Source organism: Protopterus annectens, chromosome 3.part1, assembly GCF_019279795.1.
Source record: "Protopterus annectens isolate FY-2018-M chromosome 3.part1, PAN1.0, whole genome shotgun sequence".
In the NCBI taxonomy this organism is placed as follows: domain Eukaryota; kingdom Metazoa; phylum Chordata; order Ceratodontiformes; family Protopteridae; genus Protopterus; species Protopterus annectens.
Window position 1 is genome coordinate 161,694,893 of NC_056732.1, and position 23,672 is coordinate 161,718,564.

A 23,672-nucleotide genomic window follows, 5' to 3' on the forward strand; every position below is an offset into this window, starting at 1 on the left:
CACTAAACACTATAAATTAGATGCCATCTCCAGGTCCAGGGCTGGGTTTGCCAGAAGTGTTCTGCATGGGTTTGTGGAAAATGTTTCTACTCCTGTGCCTAATTCTTCCTCTGCATGAGCTTTGGCACTCTCCCTCATGTTATGAGTACTGCATCATATGAATAGGACAATTTTACTATAACCATAGATGTCCTCCTCTTCTTTATGTTGCAGTACTACTTACCTTTCCCCCGCCTTTTGGATGCTTACCTGACCCTTGGTGGCATGTTTTTCCTCGCATATGATCAGGCTGGTGCTTTGCGGCATTCATTTCTGAGGTTGGTATGTGCTGATGTGTGCTTTATACTCAACATCTCTTTATGGCCGATGTACTCTAGCTAATGTGCAGCATCGCACGTACCTTAGAGTAGCATTAAGACTTTTGTATACTGGCTGGACGTACGAGTCAGCCAGGGCCAGACTCCCTCATGTTATAAGCACCGCAACATATAGAAGCGATGGACATCTATGGTTATAAGATTTTACACAACTTTCTTTATACCTACCATAACAAGTTAATTCCAGGCAGGACCAAGACTCATTCTGTTAGGGCCTTGGCTTTACCACTGTCTTTGCAGAAAGCAGTAACCTCTTGAAGTTGGCTTTACCAGAACTGAGAACCAGACTTTACCAGAACTCAGAACCAGAACTGAGAAAAGCGACTACTTTCCTGATTTAAGTATTTTTTGCTGTTTTTTTACCTAAAATACCTTCTCTTGCTTACTTTGAACAAGCTTAAACTGTTTTTTTTAGCTGTTTGTTGCATTATATATTATCTGCACTTAAAGTTACATTTAGTCGAAAATTGGTTGAAAGTTGTTTGTTAAATTTAACTGTTGAGGCTGCCCACTAAAGTGTGCTAGCATGTGTATCTGATTTATTACTGTTTCCTGCATTTCGGTGTGCTTTCTATCTCAAAAACAAAAAAAAAAATCCTTGTTTTCCCGCCTCTGCTCGACTAGTTTAGACCAGTATACAGGCTTTGCTGTATTCTGGGCTGTGGTGTAGTTCCTGTGTTGTCCATTGCCTTACTTGGATAGAAGGAAGTTTCTTTGCTCACCAGTGGGAGTGGGGAGCCTTGAGCAGCCTATCTGTCCCTAAAGGAGTGACCTCAGCACAAGAGCTTGTAGTAATTGGTTGTTTTGGACCATTTCTAGCTCTTTTGAAGTTCCCTGTTTAAAATCCGCCTCTGAGCGTTTTTTTCTGGCTATACTACTCAGAAACAGCTCCTCGTGGTCCTGCGGAGTGGTCCTAGCAGCAGAGAATTGAGAAAAGCGACTACTTTCCTGATTTAAGTATTTTTTGCTGTTTTTTTACCTAAGATACCTTCTCTTGCTTACTTTGAACAAGCTTAAACTGTTTTTTTTAGCTGTTTGTTGCATTATATATTATCTGCACTTAGTTACATTTAGTCAAAAATTGGTCGAAAGTTGTTTGTTTGTTAAATTTAACTGTTGAGGCTGCCCACTAAAGTGTGCTAGCCTGTGTAACTGATTTATTACTGTTTCCTGCATTTCGGTGTGCTTTCTATCTCAAAAACAAAAAAAAAATATCCTTGTTTTCCCGCCTGTCCTCGACTAGTTTAGACGAGTATACAGGCTTTGCTGTATTCTGGGCTGTGGTGTAGTTCATGTGTTGTCCATTGCCTTACTTGGGTAGAAGGAAGTTTCTTTGCTCACCAGTGCGAGTGGGGAGCCTTGAGCAGCCTGTCTGTCCCTAAAGGAGTGACCTCAGCACAGGAGCTTGTAGTAATTGGTTGTTTTGGACCATTTCTAGCTCTTTTGAAGTTCCCTGTTTAAAATCCGCGTTTGCGCGGCTTTGTGTGATTGTGCGCATAGCGCAGCGCCGGTTAAACCTTTTCTGGCTCCAAGTCTGCTCTTCAAATTTTCCCTTAAGAAAGCTCTACTCTTATAATAATCAGTCTACTCGCTTTATTATAAGCCTAGCACTTGTTCTCAAAACCTCTCTTCTAAGTAAGCACTACATCCACCTACCACCCCTGTGAGTACCCACTTCCCTTAAAGGCACAGCACTCCCTTATAATATTCTAGCATGTCGAGTGGTAGATTACTAGCATCCTCTCCGGTTCAGCTGGTTAATCTGGGAATCTTGAGACAATGCTACAATTGTCTCATGTACACAGACAACCCCCTCCTCCTCCCAACAAACACAAATACATGTGAGAGATGCAACTATATAGCCAAACTGGAGGCTAAACTCTCAACTCAGGACTGGCAAGACCAGACAGGAGGAGAAGGTAACCACACACACAGCAAACCCAGTCCCACATAGACCTACCACAACTGCAAACCAAACACATAATAACACAAAGACATACTCGGAGGCTCTAACAAAAAACTTACCAAAACAACAGAGGCTCCCAAAGCAGACACCCAAAAACCCACCACCTCAAAACATAACACATGCAACACATACTTCAATAAATCAGTGTGTCAAACAATCACAGCCCTTAAGGCCAAACACCATGCCTGATACACTAGTAATAGGTGACTCTATAGTCAGACACACTGACATCCCGCTTACAAGGCTGAACAAGGAGAGGGTAACGGTGAGCTGCCTATCGGGAGCTAGGATCCTCCACATAACACAAATACTTGCGAGAGATGCAGCTATTTAGCCAAACTGGAGGCTGAGCTCTCTCAACTCAGGACTGGCAAGACCAGACAGGAGGAGAAGGCAACTACACACACCACAAAACCAGCCTCACATAATGCTACCACTCCACTGAATCAAACACATAAACACACAAAGACATACTCGGAGGCTCTGAGTAAAAATTTACCTAAACAGCAGAGGCCTCCAAAGCAGACACCCAAACAACTGCTACCTCAAGACACCCCACAAGCAACACACAAACCACAAAAGCAGTGTGCAAAGCAGTCACAGCCCTTAAGGCCAAATACAACACCAAACATACTTGTCATAGGTGACTCCATAGTCAGACACACTGACGTCCCACTCACCAGGCTGAACAAGGAGAGGGTCACAGTAAGCTGCCTATCGGGCGCTAGAATCCGCCACATAACACAAGCACTGGTCACTCCACGGCAAGTACAAATATGACACAGTCATTGTCCATGCTGGTGTGAACGACCTGAGACGCACCTCCCTGGACTACATGAAAAGAGACATAGAGGAGCTGTCTGATTATGTAGCCCAGGCAGGTATGACCCTAACCCTGAGCAGTATCCTTCCTTCACCAAGAATGATGCCACAATATAGAGACAAGATGATCAGCTTTAACAATTGGCTTAATGTCTGGTGTCATTCAAAGGGGATCCAGTGTCTGTCTGCCTGGGATGACATGCTTGACAAGCCACGCTGCTTCAAGGGACGGCTTGCACCTGTCACCCCTGGGATTCGGATATTGGCTAAGGCTCTTGCCACCCCCATAGTGCCTTTTTAGGCAAGGCTCAAATTCTAAACCTACCACCCTAGAAAACAAAATGGGAAGAAATTGAGGGTAATGCTGCTCAATGCCAGAAGTCTAAATCTCAAAATGCACGCACTCGAGGCCCTTCTCAGTATGGAGAACATCGATGTCTGTGCTGTAACTGAAACCTGGTTCAAGGCTCCTGAGAGCACCCCGGCACTATTAGGTTTTACCTCATATCATGCTCCGCCCCAAAACCCGGACCACTCCACAAAAGGAGGGTGTATCCATATTCATAAAGGATACTCACACCTCCAGGTTGGTGGCAACGCATGAAGCTCGGAAACCATCCAGGTGCAACTAACCATAGGCAAAACTGCTCTACAAATTGTAGCATGCTACAGGCCACCCTCTCAAACTCAGGAACCCCACACAGCCTTCCTGAAGACACTGGAGGGTATAAATGTATCTCCAAACACCATCATATTGGGTGACTTCAACTACCCGAATATAGACTGGGAACATTACTCAAGCCCTAACTTTCTAGCCCAATGGTTCCTGGAGTTCATAAATTCAAATGCCATGGAACAGCTAGTTACTGTTCCCACGAGAGGAGAAAATATACTAGATCTCATTGTCACAAACATCGGGACAAAATGCTCCACACCGAAGTATATCCCTCATTGGTGAGATCTGATCATAAACTAATCTCACTGGAAATCCACATCCCGCCCCCACCCCAAACAAAAGACCATAGTGAAGAACTTCTCTAAAGCAAACTTCACACTACTCAAGACTGGTGTGGTATCCTTCAAGGCCCCTGAGTCAGAGGAAACCACAACCCAAGCTGCGGAAGCCCTTACAAATGCCTTCTATGAACACCTCCAGGACTGCATGGATCAGGCAATCCCAAATAAAACCAAGACTCTTTCCACAAAGGGCAAACGTCCAGTCTGGTGGACCCCAGCCATTAACAAACTTTACAATAAGAGGAGAAAGCTATTACATGATAGAACAAAATCCATAAAAGGGAAGTCACCCCTGATCATTATTAGTAAAAAATACGAGCACTCATAAAATCAACTAAGGCCAATTTTGAGAGAAAATTGCCATGGATTCAAAGGACAATCATAAGGCCTTTTTCAGCTATGTTAGGAACCTGGGTGGAAACTCACAGATATGCTCAGAATTAGTCCAAAATGATACAAAAATCACTGAACCCACAGACATTGCCAACATACTGGCAGACAGGTTCAGTGCAAACTTCTCCCACCTATACTCCCCTAAAGGAGAGATAACTATCCCAGCCGAGTGTAGCCTCTCGGACATCTCAAATGCGCAGGTGAAAGCTGCTCTCTCTAAAGCTAAAAACACAGCATCAATGGGACCGGATGGTGTCCCCGGCTGTGTGCTACACGAGCTAAATGAGGAATTAAACCCGCACATAAGGCAGCTGTTTAATCTCAGCCTTACCATAGGATACGTGCCCAAGGAGTGGCGTACGGCAACTGTGGTCCCACTCCACAAAGGTGGCGCCTCTACGGACCCTGGTAAGTACCGCCCCATAAGGTTAACAAGTCTAGTCTGCAAAGCTATGGAGAGGATCATAATGGAGCTCATAAACAAAGATATAGGGGACTTGCAGACATTGGACCCGACCCAGTTTGGCTTTGTCAAGGGAAGATCATGCCTTTTGAACTTGGTCGACTTCTTCGAAATAGTCACCAAGGCCATTGATGAGGGAAAGGCAGTCCATACAGCCTACCTTGTCCTTGCAAAGGCTTTCACACAATACCCCACTCGGTATTGTAGAAAAACTTACCAGCTTAAATGTAAACCCATATGTCACAAGATGGGTTGCAAACTGGCTTAAGGACAGAACCCACAGGGTTAGAGTTGCTGGCGCTGTGTCAGACTCCAAGCCGGTCACAAGTGGTGTCCCACAGGGCTCGGTCCTTGGCCCCTATTGTTTGGCATCTACTTCTCAGAAGTACAGGCCAACATGGGAGGACTTTGGCTGACAAAGTTTGCAGATGACTGCAAACTGGGCCATAGTGGAAAGTGCATCGACACGGATATCCTTCAGAAGGGACTCACGGAAACAGATAGCTGGTGCCAGAGCCATGGCCTGAAGTTAAACGCCAAAAATGTATAGTCATACCCTTCGGGAAAAACAAGGTAACCCCAAGCTACCATATAGGTGGCAATCCACTAAGCACAGAAGAGGTTATCAGGGACCTGGGGACCCAGGTTGACAGTGGCCTTTCTTTTGACACTCACATTGCTAAAGTGGTTAGAAAGACCTTCTACATTGCCCACCTGATCATGAAGGGATTCACATCCAGATCTAGTGAGGTCATTGTTCCCTGTACTCTTCACTTATCAGACCAATGATCGAGTACAATGCCCCATTCGGGATGTATCTCACCCGACATCTGCAGCAATTGGAGAGACCCCAAAAGTTCCTCACCAAAAGGATAAAGGGACTCCAAAATCTGTCATATGCTGCCAGATTGAAGAAACTCCAGCTCTATTCAGTCGCATACCGCCTGCTCAGAGGTGACATGTGCCTGACATACAAGGCCATGTCCAACCCGAATTAATGGACATGCTCCACCTCAAAAATCCAAATCCACCAAAACCACTAGAGCAAGCGACTTAAACCTTAGCACGGATATAAATAGGACGTGCTGGAGGGATAGATTTATCACTCAGAGACTCCCTATGCTGTGGAATAAAATCCCGGTCCATGTGAGGCAGAGCACCTCGCTGACTCTGTTCAAGAGAAATCTAGACCTGTGGATGGGAGATCGTAGGTTTACCCCGGGAATCATCTCTGGGTCACTGCTGGACAGAGGCACAACAAACTAATGGGCACAGTATTTTTTCATATAAGGGGTGGCGTAAGCCACAATAATTTGGGCTAGGCTTATAAATGCCTTAGGGCAGATAGCCTAGTATAAACCTATGAACCTATGAACCTATAACTTACGCACTCAGGTCACTCCAAAGCAAGTACAAGTATGACTCCGTCATTGTCCATGCCGGCGTGAATGACCTGAGACTCACCTCCCTGGACTACATGAAAAGAGACATAGAGGAGCTCTCTGATTATGTAGCCCAGGCTGGTATGACCCTGACCCTGAGCAGCATCTTGCCCTCACCAAGAATGATGTCACAATACAAAGACAAGATGATCAGCTTTAATAATTGGCTCAATTGCTGGTGTCATTCTAGGGGGATCCAATGTCTGTCTGCTTGGGATGACATGCTGGACAAGCCACGCTGCTTCGCAAGGGACGGCTTGCATCTGTCACCACTGGGCTTCCGGATATTGGCTAAGGCTCTTGCCACCCCCATAGTGCCTTTTTTAGGCAAGGCTCAAAAGACAAACCCACCTCCTTAGAAAACAAAAATGGAAAAAAAATTAAGGGTAATGCTGCTCAACGCCAGAAGTCTAAATCTCAAGATGCAGGCTCTCGAAGCACTCCTCAGTATGGAGAACATCAATGTCTGTGCAGTAACTGAAACCTGGTTCAAGGCACCTGAGAGCACCCCAGCGCTACCAGGCTATACCTCATATCATGCTTTTCGGCCCCAAAACTCGGGCCAAACCAAAACGGGAGGGGGAGTGTCCATATTCATCAAGGACACCCACACCTCCAGGTTAGTGGCAACACATGAAGCATCAGAGACCATCCAGGTGCAACTAACCGTAGGCAAAACTGCTATACAACTGGTAGCATGTTACAGACCACCCTCCCAATCTCAGGAACCCCATTCAGCCTTCCTGAAGACATTGGAGGATATGAATGTCTCACCAAACACTATCATATTGGGAGACTTCAACTACCCTAACATAGACTGGGTGCATTATTCTAGCCCAAACACCCTAGCCCAAAGGTTCCTGGAATTCATAAATTCAAATGCAATGGAACAGTTAGTCACCTCTCCCACAAGGGGAGATAATATACTAGACCTGATCATCACAAACATGGGGACAAAGTGCTCCACACCGGAAGTATACCCCTCACTAGTGGATCTGACCACAAACTAATCACCCTGGATATACATATCCCACCCCCACCCCCAACACAAAAGACTACAGTGAAAAACTTCTCAAAAGCCGACTTTACACTTCTTAAAACTGAGATGGTATCCTTTAAGCCCACTGGGCCAGTGGAAACCACATCCCACAATGCTGAATCCTTCACAAATGCTTTTTATGGACATCTCCAAGAATGCATGGATCATGCAATCCCAAATAAAACCAAGACCCTCTCCACCAAGGGCAGGCGTCCTGTCTGGTGGACCCCAACCATAAACAAATTGTATAACAAAAGAAGGAAGCTACTGCACGACAGAGCAAAATCCCATAAAGAGAAGGCATCTCTGATCAGCACTAGTAGAAAGCTACGTTCTCTCATAAAAACAACCAAGGCCAACTTTGAGAGAAAAATCGCTATGGACACTAAAGATAACCACAAGGCCTTCTTCAGCTATGTTAGAAACCTGGGCGGAAACCCTCAGATATGCTCAGAGTTAGTTCACAATGACAAAAAATACACTGAACCCACAGATATTGCCAACATTCTGGCAGACAGGTTCAGTGCAAATTTCTCCCTCCTCACCCCCAAAAGAAGAAATACTTATCCCAGCTGAATGTAACCTCCCTGTCATCTCAAATGTCCAGGTGAGAACCGCCCTCAGCAAAGCTAAAAACACAGCATCAATGGGACCTGACGGTATCCCGGGTTGCATGCTACGTGAACTCCAAGAGGAGCTAAACCCGCACATAAAAATGCTATTTAACCTTAGCCTTACTACAGGATATGTACCTGAACACTGGCGTACAGCAACAGTAGTCCCACTCCACAAAGGAGGCACCTCTACAGACCCTGGTAACTACCGCCCCATAAGCTTGACCAGCCTGGTCTGCAAGGCTATGGAAAGAATCATTATGGAACTCATAAACAGAGACATTGGGGACTTAGACACTTGATCCCACCCAGTTCGGCTTTGTAAAGGGCAGATCCTGCCTTTTGAACCTGGTTGACTTTTTTGAAACAGTCACTAGAGCCATTGACGAGGGCAAAGCAGTCCATACAGCCTACCTGGACTTGGCTAAAGCTTTCGACACAATACCCCACTCAGGCATCATAGACAAGCTCAACAGCTTAAATGTAAATCCATGTGTCACAAGATGGGTTGCAAACTGGCTAAAGGATAGAACCCATAAAGTCAAAATCGGTGGAGCCATGCCAGACTCAAAGCCAGTCACAAGTGGTGTCCCTCAGGGCTCTGTCCTGGGACCCCTCTTGTTCGGCATTTATTTCTCAGATGTGAAAGCAAACATGGGAGGGTTGTGGCTGACAAAGTTCGCAGATGACTGCAAACTAGGCACCATAGTCGATACACCAGCTGACACATACATCCTACAGAAAGGCCTCACTGAAACGGACAACTGGTGCCGGAGTCATGGCCTTAAACTAAATGCCAAAAAATGTATAGTCATCCCCTTTGGGAAAAACAAAGTACCCACAAATTATCACATAGACAGTACCCCACTGAGTACGGAAAAATTAATCCGAGACCTGGGGACCCAAGTTGATAGTGACCTCTCATTTGACACCCACGTTGCCAAAGTGGTTAGAAAGACTTTCTACCTTGCCCACCTTATGAAGGGATTCACATCCAGATCAAAGGAGGTCATTGTACCCCTATACTCCTCCCTTACCAGGCTCATGATTGAGTACAATGCCCCATTTGTTATGTACCTCACCCGGCACATGCAACAGCTAGAGAGACCCCAAAAGTACCTCACCAAGAGGATCAAGGGTCTCCAACATATGTCATATGCTGCCAGACTAAAGAAACTCCAGCTCTATTCAGTAGCATACCGCCTACTCAGAGGTGATCTGTGCCTGACGTACAAGGCCATGTCCAATCAGGAATTGATGGACATGCTCCACCTCAAAAAATCCAAATCCATCAGAACCACGAGAGCTAAAGATTTAAACCTCAGCACAAATATGAATAGGACATGCTGGAGGGACAGATTCATAACTCAGAGGCTCCCCATACTCTGGAACAGAATCCCAGTTCATGTTAGGCAGAGCCCCTCACTGACTCTCTTAAAGAGAAATCTTGATGAGTGGATGGGAGATCGTATGTTTACCCCAGGGGTCATCTCTGTGTCACTACTAGACAGAGGCACAGTATTCTAAATCTATTCTGTACACTTTTGTACCATTACATGGGGTGGCTAAAGCCACATCACTATGGCTAGTCTTATAAATGCCCCAGGGCAGATAGCCTAGTACTAAACTATGAAACCAGTGTCTTTTTGGAAAACGATAGCCTCTAGAAGTATTGTAGAGGCAAATACTCTGTACATACTTTTACAAAGCACTACAAATTTGATTTTTTTTCCCTGTCTAAAGAAGGCTTTACTAGGACCATTCCCCAGGGGCTCCTAGACCCTCAGCCTTCCTCCTTCCATTCCTTATAAGCTATGGTATCCAACCTATATACCTAATGCTACTGCAGCAGTGATCAAATGATTAACTTAGTAAAGCTGTGTAAGTAAACTTGCCATAATAGTCTATGTTTGAGTGGTCACTGCTACTGTAGCCATTCCTTACCTCCAGCCCATTTATTTTTGTTGCCAACGTGTAGACATTGATTTTTTTTTTCAAATGGCATTGTCTTATTTCAGAGCTATGGACTCCCTCTTTCAGTAGACATGAAAGCTCTGAAGGGCTTGGTGTGCATACCATTGATTTTCTACAGTTTATTTTATTAATTTATTTATTGACGTTTGTTAACCGGGTTAGTCCAACTGAGCCAGGTGCCCATTTTTAGTGACACCCGAGGAGAAAAGCTCCAGAAATAATACAAATAATTTTAATTACAAAATATTGAATTAGTCACAGAAGTATAGTACAAGTCACAAATTTGTGCACAGCAGTACCATGCATAGATAAAATAACAGTCAAGTACAATTTCCAAAATTTGAGAACAGTATATAGTATATGTCGAATAATTAAAAAGTTTAGCAAATGTTACACTAAAGAGTACAGTATGAATTCAGTTTGCTAGAGCAAGTACAAGGAGGATGAAGAGTTGATATTGAAAAGCAGATACGATGAGAAGAGAGGAGACTAGTTCATGTGGGGGGTGTGACAGGGGCATGATCAAGTCTTCAGGAGAAAAAGTTTAAGTTCTTTCTTAAACAGGTATTTATGTTTAATGCTTCTTATGGTGAAATGGAGTGAGTTCCAAACATGGGCTGCAGAGTATTTGCAAAGGATCTTACCAATGTTTTTGCTGTGTGTGTATAACTGAAGGTGTTGTTTACTGGCATTACGGAGGTGAGGGGGGGGGGGTTATAGGAGGAGACTAAATTGAAGATGGACCGGATGAGGTTTGTATAGGATAGTGTGTGCAGTATATAACTGGGGTGTAAGTAGCTGTTTGGAGAAATCTGGGTGTTGGAGTGACTTAAGGGCAAGAAAGTGGTGAGATTTGTAAGGAAGGTTGGTGGCAAATCTTACAGTTTTGTTATAAGTTTGCTCTAGTTTAGTGATAAGAGATGTTTAAGCATGAGTAAGGGCAGGGGCAGCATAAAGAAGGCAGGGTAGGAGTAGGGCCTGAACGAGGGAGGTATTGAAGGAGGGTGACAGAAATATTTGATTACGAAAGGAAATTGCAGGTTTCTGCTGGGTCTTTTTTATACTTTGTTGAATATGAATATCAGAATTTTAATTCATCAGTGATAACTCCAAGTAGTTTAAAATGGGGTTCAGGTTTAATAATGGTGTTGTTGATAGAGGATATAGAAAAAGAAGCTTTGTGCTGATCAAGTGTTTTAGGGAGAAAGAGGAGGAGAAGTTCTCTTTTTTGGGGATTTAATGAGGTGGTTATCAGAGAGCCAGGTTTCGACAGAGGAAAAGGTTTGTTGAGTAAGAGCTAGTAGATCAGGGATGTTGTGGGCAGAGGCAGTGAGGGTGGAGTCATCAGCGTACTGTCGAAGTGTAGAGAGGAGGTTAGTAGCGGAGTGAAGTTTATTAGTGAGTATATTAAACAGGAGGGGGCCCAGAATTGATCCTTGGGGAACTTTAGTATTAACAGGGAGGAATGGCGAGCAGATAGTTTGCCAGTGAACAGATTGCTGCCTGCCAGAGAGATAGCTAGAGAACCAGTTGCTGGAGGAGGTAGAGAGATGTAGGTTTGAGAGTTTAGTTAGAAGTTTAGAATGAGTGACAATATCAAAGGCCTTTGAACGATGGAGGAAAAGACTGGAGACGAGAAGGTTATTGTCACAGGCTTCAGCTGTTATTTGGGTAAATGACAGTAATGCAGTAAAAGTGCTATGGTGGGGCCTAAAGCCATGTTGGGTAGGAGCGAGAAGACTTATCACAAAGGTGTTTGAATAGCTGAACATGGATGCACTTTTCCAAGATTTTGGATGGGGGGACAGGATAGCAGTTGGACTAAAGTTAGGAGGGTCTGTAGAGTTGCCGCCTTTGTGAAGAGGGATAGTATGGAAGGATTTCCAAATGTCTGGGACCAGGGCTTCTGGGATGGAATGGTTAATATGAATAGAGACAGGGTAGGCGATGGATTGTGCAGCTATTTTTAGGAAATGAGGGGGTAGTTGGTCTGCTGAGGGAAAGCAGGGTTTAAGTTTGTTAAGGAGAGATTTAATTGTAGTAATTGGGACTGGTTGGAAAGAAAAAGCATTGGGGAGAGTTTTGTTATGGGGTAGTAGAGGTGTTTAGTGAGACTTATTGTTTTGTGTACTAAGTGTGAGGTTTTGAATAGTTTCTATGAAATAGTTGTTAAGGAGGGAGGCAGTTTAAGAAGCAGTGTTTTTAGGAAATGGGTTGGCAGTAGTGGGGTTACCTAGGTTGGAGTAGATCTTTGATGGTTGTCCAGAATTTTTATGTGGACTACTTTGGTTAGAGCGAAAAAAAGCTCTCTTGTCTTTGTTGACAAGTTTTTTAGCCAGATTTCTGAGCTCTCTGTAGGTCTGCAGTAAGAGAGGGGGAGTTGTTTTTAATCCAGGTTTTCCAGGAAGAATCTATTGTTGTGCATGCTTCAGCGGGTTTGTTTTGTTAGCCAGGGGCGGATCTCATTGAGCTGTAAGTGGTCTAGGTATATGGAAGGTGTCAAACTTTGGAAGCTAGCTGGCTGTTATTTTCTGTGCAGGATATAACCCACATAGAGAAGGCTACTGGAACAGTGATCATTCAAACATCTGCAGTTATATATTTACTTATAAAGCTATACTTTCTGCTAATTTTGTAGATCCTCTGGCACAAACCTAAATTAATTTTTTAAGGTAAACCCAGGCCACTGGAGAAGGTCACTGGGGCTGTCTAGGCACCAGCATTGCTGCATGCAGTGTCATGTTAAACAGTATATATGATGCATTGACAGAAATCATGCAAGTAAGTGCAGCGATGCCATTAAAGTGTACCACACATAGGCTCCATAGTAATATTTTACAGTAGTCCTTTTTCAGCAGAACTCACTATTATTTAAAAAATATGTAATTCAAAAGTAATTTTCTTTGCCAGTGGTTGTAAATATAATGCAAATAAAGGGGAAAGAGAACCCCTCCCCCCGCCTAGTTCCTCTGCTCAAGTAAAAATTATCAGAGATGACCCCACCCACTTTAATTTTTACCTCCGATCCCTCATATATCCTCCTAATCCACCTTATACTTTTTTCAGAGAATGCAAATGCTTCCATTGCCCTGCTCATAAAAGCCCCCACTTCCTCTGGAAAATGCTTTCTCTGCATCAAGTTCCACCAACAGCAGTGGTATTTTCTTAAATTCTGCTTCCCTCTGGATCTTCAATGTTCTGTTAATGTTGTCAATTGTTTGCCTTCCCTCCACGAAACCACATTAATCCATATCTATCAGTTTTGGCATTGCTTTTGCCATTATTTTAGCCATATAAACATGAACACTTTATAATCATGGTTTCGTATTAAAATTGGTCAGTATAAAGCTGGATCTAATGGATCTTTACCCTTTTTAGGTATTACAGCTACCACTGCTTCCTCCTGTTAAAATACTGTTAAACAAAACCTTCCAGATCTTTATCATGTTTTCCCTCTTAGCTTCCAAACTTCCACAGGAATAACATCTATTCCTGGGGACTTTCCTGAAGATTGGGTATAAATCAGAGTTTTTATCTCCTCTCCTCCTATCCTAACAGTTAGTAATCAAGCCTTATCTGCCTGTAACCTTAGCGTATTTAATTCTTCCATAAACATTTCTGTTTGTATCTTTTCTTGATTTCCATATTTCTCTGATTTATACAAACTTTCATAGAATTTTCAAAATATTTGTAATACCTCTGCAGGATCTCTTGTTAACTTCCTTGCTATAGGCTCACTAAGTTTGGCAACAGCCCTTTCTACTTACTATTGCCTGAGTCATTGTGCTAAAAGTTTTTGTGCTGTAGTGTTGTCAAAAAACAGTTGCTTAACAGCAGTCTTTCTAAACTCATGTATATTATCATGCTAATCCCTCATTTTCTGCTTAACATTCTGAAGCCGATGCACTTTGTCTGTGAGATTCCCCTATTCTGCAATACTTTAACATTTGTCAGTCCCTCTAAATAATTCTTGTTACTTTTTAACCATAGCTCCTTTTTTTCCACACCAATTTTATACTCCATCTTAATTTTATTGCACTCCTAGCTGTATTTCTAGAAGTAATCTATATCCTCTCGAATAGCCCCTGAATAATCTCCACTACCCATCCCTTAAATTCCTCTCTCTTCAACGGATAGGTGGGAAAGTACCAGGGTCTCATTTTTGTTTCATGACCTTGTGTTTTTGTTTTACTTATTATTGGCGCATGATCTGAAATACTGAGTATGAAGACCTCCAATTAAATGCGCATGTTCCTGTGAAATGTAAATTCTGTCTAGCCTAGCCCGGTTTTTATATCTTGGGGAATCATATGTAAATTCACTCCAAACTCCTCTTACTGAATTCACATCTTACATGCCAAATATTTTCATAAATGTTTTCAAAAATGTACTCTTCTTTGTTATACTTTCCCTTCTGGGCCCCCCAGACACATCTTTGCTGCTGAAAATCAAATTCTAGTCCCCAAGTGTAAGTAATTAATATTCCTTACTGAAAACTGATTATTTTTACCCAGAATTTTCTTAAGCTCCATTATAACAGTTTTTGGTAGAATATAAATACATGCCAGTGTAATCCTCCTCCCTTGTTAGTAGCCCCTTAGCACTACAAATCTGCCATTATTTTCTTTTTTATCCTCTTCTATCACTATTGGAACTCCTCTTGCAATTAATACAAGTACTCCTCTTTTCCTTTATCACAGATATTCCACTGAATAGCCATCCTGAAAACCTTTCTTTATCAAATTCACATGTTCAGTTTTTTCCAAGTATGTCTCCTGTAACATAGCAATTTGCATGTTGTATTTTTAATATAGTTCTCTATTCTTTCCTTTTTTTGTATTTATCTGTGTCACCATTGACATTTAAAGACATTACAAAAAGCATCATTGTATTGAAAAGGTATTCCCACTTTATATGCAAAACATCTTTTTTGTTAAATGTCTAGTTCCAACGTTTGTGTTACATGCTTGCACTGTTTTGCAGGTTGAACTTTTATATAGTTGTCTCTTGTCATATCCATAAGAGCTTGTGCCACATCTTACAAAACTTTGTTTTATTGATAGCTCCGAAAAGGAAAAAAATACCCCCCTAAAACATATTAATTTAATGCAAACCCACAAAAATATGCACATTTTCAAATGTCGAAGTTTTACCCTCTTAAAAGGAACAAATTCCCAAACTGATAGCCACATTCAAAGACTTGTATTAACCTAAAATAAAGGTTATCCATGCTATGACACATGGTTCCGCCAGATCTTCTACTAAGTGCTAACTGGTTTTGTCTTATCTTTACAGCTCTCCCCGCTGGGAAATCCCTGAATGCTTTCAAAGAATGTTATCTCCTAGCCAGTTTCTCTCTCCTTTTTTCCCCCCCAAGTCAGTCACTCTCCATCAGACTGTAACAAGTTTCTCTTTATCATATTGTCTTCATGGAGATAAGAGGGCCAGATAGAGAATTGCATTGTGATCCCACATTGTTACTTGTTTTATTACTGTTCATCCCCATCTCCCAAATCCTCTCTCTGTGACATTTCCAACGTACTCTTGATTCTTCTAGTCAGTTCACATGCTCCCTTCCTTATCTTCAGCATTTCCCATTGAAACAGTGGAAAAAATTTCACAGGCACAGTGTCTCTGTGGTCTTTGTTACCAGAAGAACAAGAAGCAGAATCTCCTATTTCAAGGCTCAGTTTTTGTTGGACAAACTTCATAGGTTCATACTAGGCTATCTGCCCTAGGGCAATTATAAGCCCTAGCCAGAGTATGTTTGGCTTTCGCCACCCATTTTAAATTAATTTTGCTATGCCCTTTTTCGAGGTTAGTATACTGTGCCTCTGTCTAACAGTGAGACAGAAGTGATACCCAGGGTAAACCTACGATCTCCCATCCACTCATCAAGATTCCTCTTGAAGAGAGTCAATGAGGGACTCTGCCTAACCTGGACTGGGATTTTATTCCTGAGTGAAGGGAGCCTCTGGGTTAGGAATCTGTCCCTCCAGCATGTCCTATTTATTTCAGTGCTGAGGTTCAAGTCTCTCAAGCATGTAGCTCGATGGGATTTGGATTTTTTGAGGTGCAGCATGTCCCTTAATTCCGGGTTGGACATGGCTTTATACGTCAGGCACAGGTCGCCTCTGAGCAGGCGGTATGCCACTGAGTAGAGCTGGAGTTTCTTTAACCGGGCAGCATATGGCATCTGTTTGAGCTCTTTGATCCTCTTGGTGAGGTATTTTTGGGGTCTTTCCAGTTGCTGCAGGTGTTTGGTAAGGTACATCCCAAAAGGGGCATTGTACTCTATTATGGGCCTGATGAGGGATGAGTAAAGAGGCACGATGACCTCCCCTAATCTAGATGTGAATCCCTTCATGATTAGATGGGCTATATAAAATGTTTTTCTAACCACTTTGGCCACGTGGTTGTCAAATGAGAGATTGCTATCAACTTGGGTCCCCAGGTCCCTAATTACTTCTTCTGTACTTAATGGATTACCACCTATGTGGTAATTTGTGGGCAGTTTTATTTTTGCCAAAGGGGATGACTATACACTTTTTGGCGTTTAGCTTGAGGCCATGGCTCTGGCACCAGTTGTCTGTTTCTATGAGGCCCTTTTGGAGGATGCTTGTGTCAGCTGGAGAGTCTATTATGGCTCCCAATTTGCAGTCATCTGCGAACTTGGTCAGCCACAGTCCTTCTGTGTTGGCCTGTACCTCCAAGAAATATATACCGAACAAGAGAGGTCCCAGGACTGAGCCTTGTGGGATGCCACTTGTAACTGGTTTGGAGTCTGACATGGCTCCAGCAATTCTAACCATGTGGGTTCTGTCCTTGAGCCAGTTTGCAACCCATCTAGTGACATAGCGGTTTATATTTAAGCTGGTGAGTTTATCTAAAATGCCCGAGTGAGGTATTGTATCGAAGGCTTTTGCGAGGTCCAGGTAGGCTTTGTGGACCACCTTCCCTTCGTCAATGACCTTGGTGACTGTTTCAAAGAAGTCGACCAGTTTAAGAGGTAGGATCTTCCCTTAACAAAGCCGAACTGGGTAGGATCCAGTGTCTGTAGAGTCCCCAATATCTTTATTTATGAGGTCCATGATGATCCTTTCCATAGCTTTGCAGACCAAGCTAGCCAAGCTTATGGGGCTATAGTTTCCAGGGTCCATTGAGGCACCTCCTATGTGGAGAGGGACCACTGTTGCTGTATGCCACTCTTTGGGTACATATCCTGTAGTAAGGCTGAGATTGAACAGTAGTTTTATGTTTGGGTTTAGCTCTTCTTGGAGTTCATGTAGGATGCAGTCCGGGACACCGTCTGGTCCCATTGATGCTGTGTTTTTTGCTTTGGAGAGGGCGGCTCTTACCTGAGCATCGAAGATGTCAGGGGGGCAGCGCTCTGCTGGGATAAATATTTGCCTTTTTGGTGGGGGGGGGAGAAGTTTGCGCTGAACCTGTCAGCTAGGATGTTGGCAATGTCTGTGGGTTCGGTGTATTTTTTGTCATTTTGGGCTAATTCTGAGCATATCTGGGAATTCCCACCCAGGTTCCTAACATAACTAAAGAAAGCCTTGTGATTATCCTTAGTGTCCTGTGCAATTTTTTCTCTCGAAGCTGGCCTTAGACGATTTTATGAGTACCCTTAGTTTTGTGATTTTGCTCTCTCATGTAGTAGCTTCCTCCTTCTATTGTATAGTTTGTTTATGGCTGGGGTCCACCAGACAGGACGTCTGCCTTTGGAGGACTGGGTCTTGGTTTTATTTGGGATTGCATGATCCATGCATTCCTGAAGGTGTTCAAAGAATGCATTTATAAAGGATTCTGCAGTCTGGGCCGTATTTTCCACAGGCCCGGGGGGCTTTGAAGGATTCCACCTCGGTTTTGAGGAGTGTGAAATTTGCTTTAGAGAAGTTTTTCACTGTGGTTTTCTGGGCAGGGGGTGGGGTCGGGATGTGAATATCCAGTGAGATCAGTTTATGGTCTGATCTTACCAGTGAGGGATACACTTCTGGTCTGGGGCATAGAGTCCCCATGTTGGTGATGATCAGGTCCAGTATGTTTTCCCCTCTTGTGAGAGTGGTAACAAGTTGTTCCATAGCATTTGAGTTTATGAATTCTAGGAATCTTTGGGCTAGGGTGTTGGAGGTAGAGTAATGCTCCCAGTCTATGTTTGGGTAGTTGAAGTCACCCAATATAATGGTGTTTGGAGAGACCTTCATATTTTCCAGTGTTCTCAGGAAGGCCGAGTGGGGTTCCTGGGTTTGGGAGGGTAGTCTGTAGCAGGGTATAAACTGGAAGGCAGTTTTACCCACTGTTAGTTGCACATGGATAGCCTCTGATGCTTCGTGCTTTGTCACCAACCTGGAGGTGTGGGTATCTTTGATGAATATCGATACTCCCCCTCCTTTTGTGGTTCGGTCCAAGTTTTGGGGCCGAAAAGCATGGTATGAGGTATAACCTGGTAGTGCTGGGGTGCCCTCGGGAGCCCTGAACCAGGTTTCTGTTACTGCACAGATATCTATGTTCTCCATGCTAAGGAGAGTTTCGAGTGCGTGCATCTTGAGGTTTAGACTTCTGGCATTGAGTAGCATTACTCTAAGTTTCTTATCCCTTGTGATACCTATGGAGGTGGGTTTGTCTTTTCAGCCTTGCCTAAAAAAGGCACTATGGGGGTAGCAAGAGCCTTTGCCAATATCCGAAAGCCCAGGGGTGACAGGTGCAAGCCGTCCCTAGCGAAGAATCGTGGCTTGTCGAGCATATCATCCCAGGCTGACAGGCATTGGATCCCCTTTGAATGACACCAGTACTTAAGCCAATTGTTGAAATTGATCATCTTGTCTTCATATTGTGGCATCATTCTTGGTGAGGGTAAGATGCTACTCAAGGTCAGGGTCATACCGGCCTGGGCTACATGCTCAGAGAGCTCTTCTGTCTCTTTTCATGTAGTCCAGGGAGGTACGTCTTAGGTCATTCACACCAGCATGGACAATGACTGAGTCATATTTGTACTTGCCTTGGAGTGACCTGAGTGCTTGTGTTATGTGGCGGATCCTAGCGCCAACAGGCTGCTCACCATGACCTTCTCCTTGTCCAGCCTGGTGAGCGGGATGTCAGTGTGCCTGACGATAGAGTCACCTATTACAAGTGTATCAGGTGTGTTGTTTAGCCTTAAGGGCTGTGACTGTTCGGCACACTGGCTTTGTGAGATGTGTTGCACGTGTTTTGTTTTGGGGTAGCGGTTGCTTGGGTGTCTGCTTTGGAGGTCTCTGCTGCTTAGGCAGATCTTTATTTAGAGCCTCCGAGTATGTTTTTGTGTGATTATGTGTTTGGTTTGCTGTCGTGGTAGGTCTGTGTGATACTGGAATTGTAGTGAGTGTGGTTTCCTTCTCCTCCTGACTGGTTATGCCAGTACTGAGTTGAGAGAGTTTAGCCTCCAGTTTGGCTATATGGTTGCATCTCTCACAAACCCTCTTAATGTAAAACAACTGGTCTGAAGCCCAAGTGTTTAAACTAAAAGGCTTAGAATGAGTTACACCAAGCAGTAATAAATATAATTGAGTACTTTTAAGATGACGCAAAAGCAAAATAAAGTAGGAAGAAACACAAGTACAGTAAAAGCAGGTGAATTTTTTTTTTCAGAAAAGTAGCAAAAGCAGTAGTAAATACAATTCTCATGCAGTGCAAGCTGACACTTGAATATGTAGCAGTATTAGTCCACACACAGTTTGAAAAAATGTAATTAAATTAAAAAGGGCTAAAAGCAAGTGCAGAAAGGGTTTATTAGGTAGAATGCGGTAAAGAGATGGGCCTGGGGGAGTGTCTTAGATCAAATCTACAGTGGGGCGGGCACTGCAAAAGCCACCAAATTTAAACTGCAACCAAGAACTGGGAGGGGGGGCAGTTTCAACACAGATGTGAGGAATGTGCAAATTATAAAGCCAAAAAATATATACTGTTCTCTATATATTTGCAGAGCAGTAAGACAACAGATATCTAAGCAAACAATTTAGCTCTATAATACAGAATAATACAGAAAAATATACTCAGCTCTATATATTTGCAGATAGTTCTGTAAGGCTGTCTCTCATACTAAGGTTCCAGTTTGAATGGAGATTAATTAACAGGACACACAACACTAGCTCAATTATATAGCTGAAGACAAGGCAGGAAATGAGAGGGGGTGGGGAAAAACAGTTTCAACACAGATGTGAGGAATGTACAAATTATAAAGCCAAAGAATATATACTGTTCTCTATATATTTGCAGAGCAGTAAGACAGCAGATATCTAAGCAAACAATTTAGCTCTATAATACAGAATAATACAGAAAAATATACTCAGCTCTATATATTTGCAGATAGTTCTGTAAGGCTGTCTCTCAAACTAAGGTTACAGTTGAATGCAGATTGTTAATTAACAGGACACACAACACTAGCTCAATTATATAGCTGAAGACAAGGCAGGAAATGAGGGGGGGGGACAGTTTCAACACAGACGTGAGGAATGTGCAAATTATAAAGCCAAAAAATATATACTGTTCTCTATATATTTGCAGAGCAGTAAGACAACAGATATCTAAGCAAACAGTTTAGCTCTATAATACAGAATAATACAGAAAAATATACTCAGCTCTATATATTTGCAGATAGTTTTGTAAGGCTGTCTCTCAAACTAAGGTTCCAGTTTGAATGCACATTGTTAATTAACAGGACACAACACTAGTTCAATTATATAGCTGAAGACAAGGCAGGAAATGAGGGGGGGTAGGGAAAAACAGTTTCAACACAGATGTGAGGAATGTGCAAATTATAAAGCCAAAAAATATATCCTATTTCCTATATATTTGCAGAGCAGTAAGACAACAGATGTCTAAGCAAACAATTTAGTTCTATAATACAGAATAGTACAGAAAAATATACTCAGCTCTATATATTTGCAGATAGTTCTGTAAGGCTGTCTCTCAAACTGTTTTGTTTCCTTAGCATGCACTTCATTAAAAAATGATTTTGTCCATCCAGGGAAGAATACCTTGAAAACAGCTGGGTACAACAGTTTGACTCTCACACCTACATCTCAACATTCCCTTTTAAAGTGGAATGAATTTACTCCTCTTCTGCCTGGTGTACAATCAATAATCATTGTCTACAAACAGTCTGTTTTCTACTTTTAGTATTTTGTCCTCCTTCCACAGTTTTACCAGAATCGAGTCCTTCTGTCAGTAGGATTGCATCTTTACTATTAAAGGTCTAGGTCGCTTTCTCATAGCCAGGTTTGGAGCATACACACGATTTGCCTTTTCAACTAACAACTCCTGCTGTGGAATACCAGTCCAGTTGCTTATTTGTGCTTTCACAAGATTAATGCAGTCTGTTCCTTTCAGCTTCTCTGGTATAGCTGAAAATGTCACATTTTCCCTATGTGCTCTGTCCTCTAATTTTATTATTTTTTGAAACATCTCTTCCTAAGCAGCCTCATATTCAGCCAGACCTTTCTTCATTTCAGCCTCTGATTTTTGCAGCTTTATCACCTCATCTGAATATTTGTTTAAAGTTTCTTCCATTTTTTTTTCCAGCCTTAAGTTATTTGTGTTAGTATACTCCATTAGTGTTTATTTTAACTCATTCACTCCAATGGTGCTCAGGAAGTTTGCACTGTAGCTTCCAGTGGATGGAGCCGAAGCCTTTTGACAGAATCAAATTATGTCCTCACATTTCAAACCAATGTTCTTATTTCTGGAACCATAGGGGTTATGAAAGAAGCATTAGTGGGAAACCCTTCAGCACAAACTATTTTTATAGTGGTATTATTATTTGTGTTCTAAGTCTTAAACTGAATGTTATAAGTCACAGTAAACACAGTAAATATTACATTTGTAATATTTTGTAAACAACTTACAATATCTCAGCAACCACTCAAGTTACACATACTGTGAGCAGCATTTTATTCATCTAGCTGTTAGCTTTCATATGAGGCTGAGTTCTGTCTCTGTTACTTGAGTGTGGCGATATTTAGAAAAAAAATGAAAATTATATCTAAATTAATATAAAAACAGCAGTTAATATCTCTTTGCCTGCACTAGACAAGTGGACAAATTAATGGAGTTCAGTTTGCCATTGTGTAAACGTTAAGACAAAATCTTTTAAAACCTTGTACATAGCATGGTTTTGGAATTATTGATGCAAATATGAGCAAGCAATATTTGACACCTAGAGGCGTCAGTAGGAGTTAGGTGCAGATGCACTTGGCAGCGTCACTCAGATGTAATGTTAACCAGGTCTGTATGCAGTTGTCTTATACCTCGTGTGGGTTAGTGGAATTCATGTCTGGAGGTTGGATTGCTTATTGCTTTTTGCTGAACAGCTGCAGAACTTTCCCCAGTCAGTGTTGATTCTTCCTCACTTTTTTAGCTGATTTTTTTCCAGGTGCTTTGTATTTCTTTTTTCTTGGCACCCAGGCAGTACACTTACAAGCCAGTTACTGAAATTTACCCATAAACACAAGTCTACTGGCCTTCTCTGTTTTTACACTGGGAGAGCTAGAGTCAAACTGTTACTCAATGTGCAGCTATCTTTGAAGTTGTAATGGAAAAGTCATGCAAGTCAAAATAGCAGTAAGACAAGAAGAAAAAGATGGTGACTGAGAAGGCTGGGCCTTAAGAACTGATTATTATAATATCAAACAGCTTCCATTAGTAAAAATCCTATGTCTTTGGATCTTATGTTTGTAGATAGTACAGTGTGTGTGCATACTAATTTTTAGATGGTATCTTTAAAAATGTATTTAGAGTTTTATATTTAGTAGATGGGCAAGTGTTATGGCCACAGATATGAGACAAGTGTAGGCAAGGGCTTCTACAGGGTAGCACATGTTATTTGTGGATGACTTCAGAAAGTGTTGTTGCCTCACAGCAAGAGATTCTCTAGTTCAATTCTTGGCTGGGGTGCCATCTTTGTGGAGTCTGCATGTCTTGCATTTGCATGGGTTTCCTCCAGGTGCTCGTTTCCTCACACTTTCCAAAGACATGCGTCTGGAGTGTTTCTCCCCAGGCCTCTGCTGAAAATGGGCTCTGTCCCAGTCGGACTTTCCCAGTAAACAAATGATAAAATAAGTCATGGTTTAGTGGCAATTTAATATTCTTGAATTTTATCAGAAATCTGCTAAGGGATTGTTCAGTTAAAGAAAGTACAAACTCAGTGAAGGTGCTCAAAGTTAATACAATGCATGGTCTATGTGCATAGTTAAAGATGTGTTATGTTAGCTGGTACTTGGGCAGAAGACCCAGCAATTGCAGATCCCTTGTTGTATTCATGTCATTACTTGAAAAGCATTGAACAGTTTAGAATAAGCTTTATTTGATCAAATAATCAATCTGGAAAAGTCGTACAACATGCATTTTCTGAGTAATCTGGTGTACCAGTTTTAACAAACTGCATCTTAACCCCACGTAATATAAAACAACTCTATTTAGGAACTGTAGTGGTAATAGGAGGACCATCCTTGTTAATTCGGTGCAACAAATGAGAAGTGCTGAAGTACAGATAAAGGGAACTCATAATAATTGAGCTGCTGTTTGCT

The 23,672-nt window shown here is 42.4% G+C and overlaps 1 protein-coding gene across 9 annotated transcripts in view; it reads left to right on the forward strand.

The window, feature by feature from the left end:
* Positions 1-23,672, forward strand: part of SVIL (supervillin) — a gene marked incomplete in the record, with an annotated part of 2,930,183 nt that overhangs the window by 1,935,540 nt on the left and 970,971 nt on the right.